Source organism: Quercus suber, unplaced genomic scaffold (assembly GCF_002906115.3).
Source record: "Quercus suber isolate HL8 unplaced genomic scaffold, Cork oak 2.0 scaffold_645, whole genome shotgun sequence".
Classification (NCBI taxonomy): domain Eukaryota; kingdom Viridiplantae; phylum Streptophyta; class Magnoliopsida; order Fagales; family Fagaceae; genus Quercus; species Quercus suber.
The window spans coordinates 292,060-305,295 of record NW_027070086.1 but is presented as its reverse complement, the minus strand read 5'-3'; the positions used below and the strand labels follow the sequence as shown (position 1 = coordinate 305,295).

At 33.0% G+C, this 13,236-nt stretch overlaps 1 pseudogene; it reads right to left on the bottom strand.

Annotated features, from left to right (window-relative positions):
- Positions 1-1,656: 1,656 nt before the first annotated feature.
- LOC112018032 (putative leucine-rich repeat receptor-like serine/threonine-protein kinase At2g19230) lies at positions 1,657-8,570 on the bottom strand (annotated as a pseudogene).
- Positions 8,571-13,236: the final 4,666 nt, after the last annotated feature.

Genomic DNA, 13,236 nt, shown 5'->3' with positions numbered 1-13,236 from the left:
CTTCTTCATTTACAATATTAGGAGGACAACCAATCCTGGAGCTGGCAGAGGAGTTGGATCTCCACAACTTATCCATACTATCCTAGGTTTAACACTCAATTATCATGTTTTTTTCACAACCGTTGCATTTCGTAACACATACCCTAAGCAACCCTATACCTCTCATGCCCTACACGCCCTCTCTTGGCTCAAACGGGCCTTACAGTTTGGTTTTGGGAATTCACTTTACGTCTAGGGTGGCACCAACGACGGAAAGAAGGGAACACAACAACAGAGTATCAAAGTTTTGGATAAGCACAAACAAGGGATAAAGATACAACAACACTATCATATATATATATATATATATAAAGTCAGTTTTACCATTCTACAATTTTGGGGCCATGGGACTTTAAGATGGGGCCTTAGGCATGGACCTAGAGCTTATTATATTTATATAAATATTTATGAGTTTAGTTCAAGTTATATGGTTGAATTTTGGTTGATGCTACTCAAAAATTGCCAAATCATTTTGTTGACTGTACCTATATTTCTAGCATCCTTGTAACGTATATGAAATAAGATAATCTAACAACACTTATTTGTATTAAAGAGTAGTAGAACACCACCATCATGGTGACAAAGGCGATCTAGCATCACAAAGTCTCCAAGCATAAAATTAATCAATCTTGACATTAATGGATCTAAGTTATTTTACAAATTTAGTATAGAAGTGTTTTAAACTTGTTCCTTTAAAAAACACCCCCCCCCCCCAACAACACCACATTTAAAATATTTAAAAAAAAAAAGAAAAAAAAGAAAAGCAAAACTAATACACAACAACAAACAACTAGTATTTTTTTTCCCTGTGGACAATCAACGAAGAATTGTTACTTGCAAAGTGTGAAGAGTAATTGAAAACTAATTCAATCGAGTGGTTGGACATTTCAATGAGCTAGTAAGCAAGGTCAAAATATGTATTCAAGTTTTCAAATACAAAGTAGATACAACTAATCATATATACTTCTAAAAGATTGAGACCATTAATTAGAAGTACAATGGCCTAATAAACTACTAGGACACAAAACATAAAAATACAATCGACTTGCAAACAAAAATATTACTAAATAAAAATCTTCTTGCTTCTCCCCCATCACTATCTTTAATAGTATAATGGAATTGAATCTATTATGTTGTGGGCAGGTTCATCCTAGAAAAAAGTCTTATGCACTCTAACGGCTACTGACCAAAACATTTAGTTTGAAAATATATTTATTATGAAAATTTATAAAAATAGACTGTAAATTATTCTACAATGCAAATAAGCACGTACAATGATTGCAATTTAACAATCCCCACGGTTATAAGGGTGATAGGCTCATTATTTTAGGACATGATGTAAACTTGAAAATCACCATTGAATTATCAATAAAAAGAAGCTATAGAGATACCTTATAATACACCATCATACTTTTTTATTTTGAGTAAATACACACTCATACTTTAATTGAAAATTTAAAATAGAAAGACAAATATGTAACATGGATATGAGTAGTACTAGTGTAATACAAACTTGTCATATTCTTCCTTTAAAAAACAAAAGAAACAAACAAACAAACAAACCTAGTCATTGTATAGCATACAAGGAACATTTATGACTAATTATTTGTTTGATAACTACCTAATATGGGGTGCAACATCTGATTCATACTCCAAATGAGTCATTTTGAATGGAATGCTTGAGGTTGTTAAATTGCCCTCATTTGCTATCCTTTGAGTTCTTCCATGATCCATTTCTAAAGCCAAACATTCCTTAAGTTCTGCTAACACATGACTCATGTCTGGCCTTTGGATAGTATATGATGGTATGCATGACATGGCTATCTCTATTGCTTTACAGGCAGAATTGGTGTTGAATTCTCCTTCTAATCTTGGATCAACAATGTTTTGAATATCACCCCTTTCAATCAAAGGAGTAACCCTGTCAAGTATGTGATTGTATTTCACAGGGCCTCTTACTATTGCAGTGCGGCAAGTGATTAGCTCAAACAAAATAATCCCAAAGCTATAGACATCACTTTTCTTATTAAAGTTTCTAGAGGATTGAAATTTGCACATAAAACACAAAAGGATAAATTCTTATATTTTTTTTGAGAAAGTAGAAACTCTTAGATTGATGTAATTTTTCTAGTAATTACTTCCATTATATCTTAGTCGAACTCAGTATTTAAATGATTAATTGCTAGAGCTTTAAATAGTATGTGTTGGCACTCTTATGCTTTTGATAACTTCCACTAGTGAAGAACGTGAGCCGGGCGTCCAAATTTTTATAGTATGTACTTAAAAACCAAAAAATTTCACCAATTCTGTGCAATTAAAAGAAATTCGTAAAATTGATAGGTTTTAAATGCAATGGGAACTTAAAAGTCAATGCTGTGATCTTTAGTGTGTAGCAGATTCCATTTAAACATATGTACATGAGACTTGAATAACTCTTGCTCCAATTTTTAATTTTTAATTATTTAAAAAAAAAATGCATATCAAATCAGTAGACACTTATTCAGGATCAATATATCCCAATGTACCAGCTGGGCAAGTTGACACATGAGAGTCATTTTCAGTTGCAAAGGCTCTAGACAGCCCAAAATCAGATATCTTGGCTTGCATGTGTTCATTCAATAAAATGTTGGAAGGTTTCAAATCTCTATGGATTATAGGTGGCTTGCAACCATTATGTAGATACTCCAACCCTGCAACTCCACCAAAAAACCATATAAATTTATTCAAATTAAATAAATAAAAAATCAAATCAAATCAAAAAATATTGAAGATGAATAATCATGTAATTGATTTGTTTGCAAACCATGTGTTGCATCTACTGCAATATGAATTCTCTCATTCCAAGTTAAGACACTTGTATTCGTCACTGCAGCTAAAACATATCAATTTATCTTTTAGCTGGGATGTTATCAAAAATATCTCTGATTTTGCTATCATGCAAAGAAAATTAAAAAAAAAAAAAATTGTGATCTGTTAGTCAAACTACGCATTCCTAATCAGCTAATCCTAATTGTATGAAATAGCAATAGCACTTCAGTTATATGAAGATTAGATTGATTAGTTGGCACCTCTCCCTCCCCTTTTTGGTTTGTTTTGATTGGTCTTTTGTTTTGAATCAATGTATAATGAAAAGATAAGCTGGGCCTCTGGATAGTTCCCAGTCCTTTCATCCTTTTATTTTCCAGCCTCCACATTCTAATATTCTTAGATAGTACCATAGTTGCTTCACTAAGGGACAAAAGTTGAATGCAGTTTCATAGGCCGTGGTCGTTGTGTTTCATATAAGAGCAGGCAAAATGGGACTGCTCACTGGGAAATACTTGACACTTTTCTCGTATGAGCTGCACCTGTTAGGTGCTCTGATCTTACTTGAAGCCAACCAAATGTAGTTATTAGGCTCTATCCAAGTCTTGCCCTGCACTAAATCTTGCTTTTGATTTTACAAAAATAACTTATAAAGGGTCATATGATGAAGAGCCTTTGGACGCAAATGGTAAATGGTAAATAACTAAATACCTGATAAATGTTGGAGCAAATTGCCATTAGCCATGTACTCATATATGAGTGCCTTTTTCACACCCTCATCACAGTAGCCAACAAGAGAAACCAAGTTCTATGATGAACTATCATTAAAAGTTGTGCCTGTATTTCAAACCAACACTCCAATATATTTGGATGAAAATTTTTTAACTGCATGACTATGTAATTACAGTTTCTATTTAAAATTAAATATTCAAGTAGTTAAAAATATTGGCTGCAATGTCCAATCTAACCTCTGCTCGAAATTCCTTACAGCCTTGGTTTGATGAAGCAGAAAGCACTTAACAGCAACTTGATTTTCATCTTTCAATTTGCCACGGTACACTTTTCCAAATCCTCCTCCTCCAATGATGGTTCTGAAGTTACTAGTTATGCTCACAACCTCTGAGTAACTATACTGTTGATTCTTTGATTTGAAGTTGGATTTGGTAACCATATCTACAAGAAGGAAGATTTTCACAATTGTAATATGCACAATCTATTAAAAAAATTTAAAGAGGGTTTTGTGGGAATATGTATCGTTTATGTTCTAAATCTCTCATTTTTGTGTCCTCAAATTGATTTCATCTCACACAGTAGGTTAAATCCAAAGTCTATTATCCCAGACAGGAAATGCAAATAAACTCATGGCCTTGGGCCACAAAGCAACATTTTAGCCGTCTATGGGTAAAGCTAAAGGAAGTCCTGGATTTCATTCTCATCTATGTTTTGCACTTCAGGATGAGTTGTCAAAATTTATAAGGTCAGCATGGGCTCAAGATTGTATGAAGTGATCTCCCTAATATAAGATTTCTGGCTTTCTCATTCTGAATATCATGAATTGAAGATGACTGGAACAGGTGCTTTTACAATACAGCAGGGGATCGGGATGGCATGGTTCTGGTGTATAGAGGGTAATAATGTTCTCATTTCTATATAACAGTGAACTCCATGGAGACTATGGTTGATATTCACTGACTCTGTGGCATAGTAGTTGGGTTGTTATTTACCAAATTCATTTTTTTGGCAATAATAGGTGGCTATAAGTATGAATCTGGTGTGTCGAAGTAAATGTAGGACCTTGGTGGAGTTGTGGCTTCTTTTTGTGTATATGGAGATCTTATAGGACTATTTGAAATCATGCCAACTTTCCCATGAGTGTAATTATTACTGTTATTAATGTTTTTTCTTTGATTGAGTAAAAAAAGGTACTGCCACACAGTCCCCGGATGCCAATCCTGAGAAAAATACATCCCACTTAAAACCATGAAGTTAGGTACAGGACAACTCAAACGTGACCCAAGCAGGACTCATACCCAAGAATTGCATGAAGAGAATGACTGCAGTTACCACTTGCTCACATGTTGAATGGTACATGGATGTATTCAAAATTGTTGATCAATTGCATCATTTTCTGTCTTGATTGTGTGGTTTGCCACAATGGCCATGGGTGAAATCTTATTTGTGATTCACTTTATTATTTTCAATTTCTATACTTATCTTTCATAACTTTCTTGAAGGCCTTGGTATATCACAGGAAAAATACGACTACTGGGGATTGGGTGCTACATCACCTGTAGACGACCTCGCTTCAGTGAATGTTCATAACAATTACAAAGACAGAAAATAAAGAAAGAAGTACCTCCTTTTCTTTTCCTCTTATAGATAACCAGAGCACTAAAGATGAAAAGAAGGACCATGACTACTGCTACAGACGATGCAACAATTGGAACAACGAACTCCTTTTTCTTCATTCTCTTCCATGGAACTGACAGACAAAGATCTGGATTTTCGCCAACACTTGCATAAAATGCATCAAGGTAATAAGCCATGGTAAGTAAGCCCTTAAACATAATCTACATAAATAGATGGTGCAGTCATCATGCAATACAAATTGATGTTTGAAATATAAATGACATCTGATTGTCCATAACAGTGAACAACATTTACTTTATTTCTAGCTTTGGCTGTATTAAAAGCAGTTATAAAGTATGAAATTAGAATTATTAGGTACATAAACTATTGGAGAATGGAAGATAAGCTAACCTCAAGACCAATTTCCCACTCCTAAACTTCTGCAGAAGAGCCTCAGGAACTGAACCTGTGAGGTTGTTCATTCCCACTTACATTACTGCAAAGACATTGTTATGCAGATCACCTCAATTTCCCTCCCCAAAATTTAGGTTTGCAATACCAAGATCAAAGCTCAACAACTTACAGGGTGTTCAAATTCGGCAGTTCTGACAAAAATTCTGGCAGTGGCCTGGTTAAGTCATTGTATGATAAATCCCTGAAACAGGAGTTAGCAAGATTTTGAGAATAACATATCCAAATATGTTAAGCTAAACAATTGTTTTCTATTTGAATCTTGATATGAAACTGCAGGACTTCCATATCGGATTTTTCAATTAAAAATTCTTGGATGATTGTCGTCACTGCAGTTCAAACCATCCCATGAGTATTTACTTGGGACACATGGATTGCCTTGCCAGTATCTAGTCACATTGTAAAGTTTCTTGATGTCCGTGATAGCTTCAACTATAATTTTTTTATTCAATAAGAAAGTGGGAATGAAAGTCAGGAGAATTTGTAAAATCATATAGAAAGATGAGAAGTGAGAATTAGATCCAACATTTGCAGAAGTTGAACATAGATGCCTTTGCTATGATGATGAATTCCCACAGTGCAGCATATATGATGTTTAAAGTGAACTACCAATAATTGCAATTCTATGGTGGCCAGAAACAAGGCAAGTCATGATACCATGCTGTTTCATCAAATCTGTGAAATAATTTGACAATTTCTTTTGCAGCAAATTGAAGAACTTGTATGACCCTATTCTATGTTGGCATGAAGATTTATTTTTTTATTTTTTTATTTTTTCCGAAGGGATTAACACAGATTTCATTGATAGATGAAAAAATTTTTACATGGCCTAAAAGTTGTGGTGGTTCAGATAAAAGTTGCATAACAAGGATTTTTCAACTTAAACTACACTAAAAAAATTTTATTTCCTGTTGGCAATGAAAAGAGGCTCATATGGCAGTCTCTTCTTTATGGAGCAAAGCTATTCATCAAGCCTTCCTATGCTTATCATGTTCCATTTAAAAAAAGCTACCTCTTTTAATTATTGGAAGGATTGTCACCAATATTCTGAAGTCTAATTGTATCAGCAGTTGAAGTATCTCTTATTCATATAAGTTAGCAGAAAACTAAGCATAATCCTTGCAAGGAAGATATACTAGAGAAGAAAACATTACCATCATCTATGGAAGTTGGTTTATTTGGGAGCTCTTTTAACACAAAAATCTCAACAGCATTGAGGATTGGAGGAAGTGTAGTTCCCTCAGCTGCAGATATTGAAAAGTAAATCCGCTCTCCACTAACTGGACGATCATTTTGGACTATGGTTTGTGGTTTTAGATAATCCAGTTTAACAGATTCTGACAGGTAGCGCTCACCGTTTAAATTAATTTTCAGTTCCCTCTGCTGGCCAGCTTTAAGCTTCTCAATCTCAGCAAAGTGAAAGTAGACATAGCATTTTGAAATAGAATCTGGCGGACTCCAGGAGAAGCTCAAGGGTATGCTTGAGTTGTGTGTGCAGTCCTCAATACTGGTATATTATAAGGATTCTCGCTGCTCTTGCTATATATGGTTGAGTCTGTGGTAATTTGGATCCAATCGAATAGTACAAGGTTCCAAATACGATCATAGGCATCATTTGGATACCTAATCGGAAAGAGAGAGAGAGAGAGAGATCATATTCATGTTGTGGATGACACTGGAACAACTTTACAGTTGATGAACATGAACAAGGTAACTAGAAACTTAAAATACTGTCGCTATGGAAAAAACTTATGAAATGCATCAGGATGCTGAGCTAACTTTTTTGTATGTGGATAATTCGATAGTTACAATGGTGTTCAGCCTTTTCTTAGGATATAAGTTTGAGAACATATAACAAAAATATGATAATTCTGAGTGATGTAAGAGATCATAAAATGGAAGGCATGCAATAATTTTCTATGTATGCAATGGAATAAGTTCTAACCATGCCATTGAAGATGAACATTCAGCGATAGACAAAAGTTCCGTTGTAAAAATAAATGAAAAATGAAAAATTAACACGAAGCAAATATGAGATCCAGAAAATTGTTGAATTAATTTGTTTCTAGCTCAGGAAGGTATAAAAGATTCACCTGACGCTTATGTCAGAACTGTTCCTGCCAATGTCATATCCCCTTATTTTTGTAAGTGCCCTGCCTTTAGTTTGATAAATGGAATTTACCAAATGCCGCAGTTCCAATGCTGAAATGAAGGGTACCCCACGGCCAGTGTTTATTAGACACACATCTATGTAATCCATCAAGGGGACATGAATAACGTCATAATAGAAACCATATGGACCAGCATTTGTTAAATTCACTGTTGTCCATTCATTAACCCCAAGATGTAGGTCAATACCAGTATCTGGTTTTCACCATCGTAATTCCCATAAGCGAATACTGCCCTGATCAAATAATTATTGTTTTTGCCTTGCTCTGGTCTCAGGGTGTAACAATTCCTTGTTCCCTGGGGAAAACTTCTCAAGTTCTTGGCATAACGTCGAAGATTTGCAGGTGAATCAGAGGATACTGTCTTAATTATTCCAGTGTCTATCAATCCTTTATCTGATATGTAAGGGATTTTGGTTTCCTCATCAATGTAATCTTCATTGCTGCCACAATCAATGGTAATGAAACCTTGAAATTTTGAAAAAGAAAGACGGAGTTAATTAGACATAAGCAATCTATATGGTCTCCTCAAATAAGGTACCAATGAGTTTCAGAAAACCCTATTTTATTCAGTGATAAAATAACCAAAATTCCTAAGACTCAAATTTTCAAATAGCTTAAGCTCCAAACATGGGTGAGACAATGTTGTTGCAAGTTGCAACACCTACCTTTTTGTGGCCTTGCGAACTCCCATGCTAAGACAAAACTGTATATGTATGTGAAAGCCAAAACGTTGGTTTTGATTTGTTTAAAGTTTCAGATGTTAACCTTTTTTTATACCAAAATTGTAGTGTTTAGCGTTTACTAATTAAAAGCTACCAGCCTATTACACAAGTGAATAGGAATTAATTATTCATTTGATAGAACAACTTCCTAAACCGCCTAGTTGTGTTTAACAAATTTACACGGATTGAGGAACATAGTGACTCTCTAGCCAAAGAGACATACAATTGAACAGACAAGTTGTATTAAAGCTTGAGAAACATTAAAATGCTGAGGCAACAGTGACCAAGAAAAAAAAAATGATGAATTGAACATGCACATGGGCAGCTATACTAATGAAAAGAGTCAAAAATAAAGTGAATGAACCTCTGGAATCAATCTTAACTGCACAATGCTGTGCATAGGGGTTGTTGTATGCATGCTAACAAATTAACAAATAATAACATTAAGATATCCTAGATGACTTTAAAAGCAGTTCTGAACATGGAAACATGTTTGAAAAAAATTGCTATTCAGAACATTTTGAAAATTGCAATGCTTTTCCATTAGACAAAAAACATTACAATATCGATTGTGCAATATCTTGAACAGAAACGTTTGTCTTGACAAGGTTTCTTACAAATGCCAAAAACATTGACTTTAATAGTCTAGTACAATAATAAGTACGCATCTTCATTGGAAAAAAAAATTTTGGTTAACGAGTACCATTAGAGCATTTGTTAATGGACAATTTGAAAAAAAAAAATTTAATATCACTTTTATAAAAAAATATAAAAAGTTGTTAATCAATTATTTTTTTCTTTTCCTATAAAATTTTTAAAAAAATATTTCATAAACCAATACTCGGGCATCCATTAACTTTTCCAAATAAAAAAGGAAAAAGAAAAAGAAAAAAAAGAGCATGTGTGTGTCAACTTTAAAAAGTCTCCTGGAAGCGATTGTGTACTCCAAAAAAGGAAGGTGTGAATTGGTACTAAGAAGGGCTGGAGAATGGAACGGGGTTGCTGTTATGAAACACATTTGGAACCTTTTTGCTGAAGTTGGTTCTCTTTGGGTTGCATTGGTCCATGAGGTTCTCTTGTAGGGTAATGTACTTTTGGAATGTTAAAATTCCACAACAAAACACTATAGAGTTGGGGAACTTTGCTCAAATAAAGGAATGAGGCTTGGCAATTCTTTTGAAGTAGGAGACGGTACTAAACACATCATCCTTTGGCTGGATTGGTGGCATCTAGAGTGTGTTGACCAATGGGTAATGGGCTTGGTCCCCAGCTAGATGAATTTTAAATGAGTGGTATTTTACTTACAATCAAATCTAAGAAATGAAATCTTAACCATAAAATGAATTATCTCTATTTTAACTTAAATGGATAAAATCATGTTCTCCCAATTTTTCACAATGAATTCAAGATATTCAAAAAGGATAGTGAAATAAAAAATATAGTAATAAGTCATTCTTAGAATCGGGCCATATGCTTGGGCCCAATAGGTACCCATGTGTGCAGCCCAATATTAGGAAATGTAACCCACTGCAGCGCTTCTCCAAAAGGACTAAAAGAAAATTCTGTATTCAAAATAATCCTCACCAAAACTAAATTTGAAGATGCCAGAAAATTTTGTACACATAAACCTATACAAAAACTTTGATCGAAAAATAAGAAGCAATCTCAAACTCCAGTTAAAGAAACAGAGAGAGATTGGAAGAATCGTGAGCCTTAGAAGAAAGAAGAAAAGGAAGAGGCAGTGAGAGTTTGGGTGAGAACTAAAAACATGGTCTCAGTCTTTGTATTGTATCCTAGACTCAAATTTGCAACTTCTTCGCTCTGGTCAGGAAGTTTTTAAATGGCTTCATGGCGGAAATTCCTTGTCTTTTTTTTTTTTTTTCTTATAAATATTTTGATTAGGGAGTGTGTGATTGTGTGGATTTAGCTTTCTTAAAAAAGTATGACAAGACACCAATTTAGCTCAACTTGAACCGAGTAATGCTACAGACACAAACTATTTTATAATATTTTTACAAACTGCTGATATGGTTTTAATATTTTCCAAATAATTATTAGTAAGTAAAAATATGATGTTAGCCAGATTAGAAAAGAAAGTTTGGATATAATTTATTTTCTTTTATGTTACAGACACAAACTATTTTATAATATTTTTACAAACTGCTGATATGGTTTTAATATTTTTCAAATAATTATTAGTAAGTAAAAATATGATGTTAGCCAGATTAGAAAAGAAAGTTTGGATATAATTTATTTTCTTTTATGTTTTTGAATTGTGGGTTCCTTGTACCATCTAAGATCATATGGGTGAATAGTGGGTACCTAACATGTTGGTTAGAAAGTACATACACAATCTTAGTGATTTGATACATACATTTTATTTTATTATCATTTCCTAGATTTAGGGGCTTCTTCTTTTTTGGGGATTTGTTACTGTCCGTGAATTGTTTTTTACCTTCCACATTCACACATTACCACAGACTAAAATCAAGCACAATTTAGACAATTACGGATAGAATTTTTCCTATGGGATCAAATTTAGTTCATATGAGAGACAGAGAGGAAAGAGAGAGAGAGAGAGAGTACATACTAAATCTAATGGTGCTTCCCAACAAGCATTGTGTAACATTCTTCTAAGCAAAGTCAATGAACATGGACACCTTCTGATTCTTTGTTTTTGCATTTAGTCAAGCATCGAATAACGACATCCAAATCTGGGTTATATTCATAGTTCAAAACGCAATGACAAAACTCCTTGTTATAAATACTTCGTGTATATAACTTTGATTTTTCATCTTTTCTAATGCATGCATACACTATAAATTCGTTCTCAATACAAGCATGAATTGAGTGATGAACAATATCAAGTTTTGAAAAATGAGAGTGGGATTGAAGCTGAATAGGGATGAAAAGAGGAAGACCCATGGTCGGTGGCTTGCATTTCAAAGAGATTAAGAATAACAAACACCATCATTCCTAACAAAAGTTTACTTATAAATTTCTTATCCATCGATTTGCTTCCACTTAAGAAATATTTTTATTTAAAAGCTAAATTTAGAATTGAAAGAACTAACCCTATAGTTCTTATATCATATATACCATTGAAAGATTAAAACATTTTTGAGACAAAACTATAAAAGAAATTATTTAATCTTCGAATATTTTTGTTCAAATAAATATATTTTTTTAATAATTTTGACTTTTGGAACATGTATAAGAGGTTTAAAGTTATGTGACTTACATTTTTAATAAAGTCGATTAGCTAGGGTCAGGTAAAAGAAGTGAATATTACATATATATATATATATATATATATATTTTATGATCTGGATAAAACTTTTAAAAACTTTTCTTCAAATAAAATACTACCAAGTCATATATATTTATATAATTCGATAATATGGAGGTGCAAGTGAATAATACTACAGTACAGACACAAATTATTTTATAACATTTTTACAAACTATTAACGTGGCAAATTTTTACTAGTTCTAATCTGGAGTCTTTTGGCTAAATATTGTAAAAAATGAAGTTTATTTGTGATATGGGTACTGTTCAAACTTATTTGAGGAGAGAAATGAATTTCAGCAACACCATTGCCGAAATTCTAAGAAAAAATAGGAGAGATGAGAGAGAAATGATGTAACAGATGTGGGAGAGAGAAAAAGAAATTTCAGCAATAATATTGCCAAAAATAAATAAAAAATAAAAAAATTTGAATTGTGGCAATTGAATTGCCGAAATTGGAATATTGAAAAAAAGAAAAAAAAGAAAATTGAACTATAGCAAGAGTAATGCTACGACCACAAACTATTTTACTATATTTTTTAAAAACTGTTGTTATGACCAATTTCTTACTAGTTCTCATTAGGGCCCACTAATAACATCACTTTTTTATTTACCAATAATTATTCATCGCATCAACAGTTTATGAAAGTTTTTGTAAAAAAATTTGTATCTCTAGCATTTTGCCTAAAGGGGAGGATTTAAAAAAGACAAAAAGAAAAAGAAAAAACTCAATTATGGCAATTGAATTGCCGAAATTGGGGGATAAAAAAAAAAAAAAACAAAAAAGGATTGTGGTAAGATTAATGCTACAGCCACACATTTGGAGTCAATTTTTTTTTTTTTTTTTTTTAAATCATCCACTTTTGGCAAAATGCTAGAAATACAAAATTTTTTACAAAAACTTTCATAAACTGTTGATGTGATGAGTGATTATTGATAAATAAAAAAAATGATGTTATTGGTGGGTCCTGATGAGAACCAGTAAGAAATTGGTTATAACAACAGTTTGTAAAAATGGTAAAATAGTTTGTCGCCGTAGCATTACTCTTGCCACAATTCTTTTTTTTTTTGTTTTTAATCCTCCAATTTCGGCAATTCAATTGTCACAATTCAATTTTTTTTTTTTGACAATATCATTGCCGAAATTCCTTTTTCTCTCTCCCACATCCGTCACATCATTTCTCTCTCCTCCCACCTACTTTTTCTCAGAATTTTAGCAATAGTGTTGCCGAAATTCGCTTCTCTTCTCATTACCTCCAATAAATTTGAACAGTACCTATATCACAAATAAACTTCATTTTTTACAATATTTAGCCAAAAGACACAAACTTTCTCTCCCTAATATTTAAAACATGAAAATGTTATGTTAAAAAATAATAACCTTGACTTGA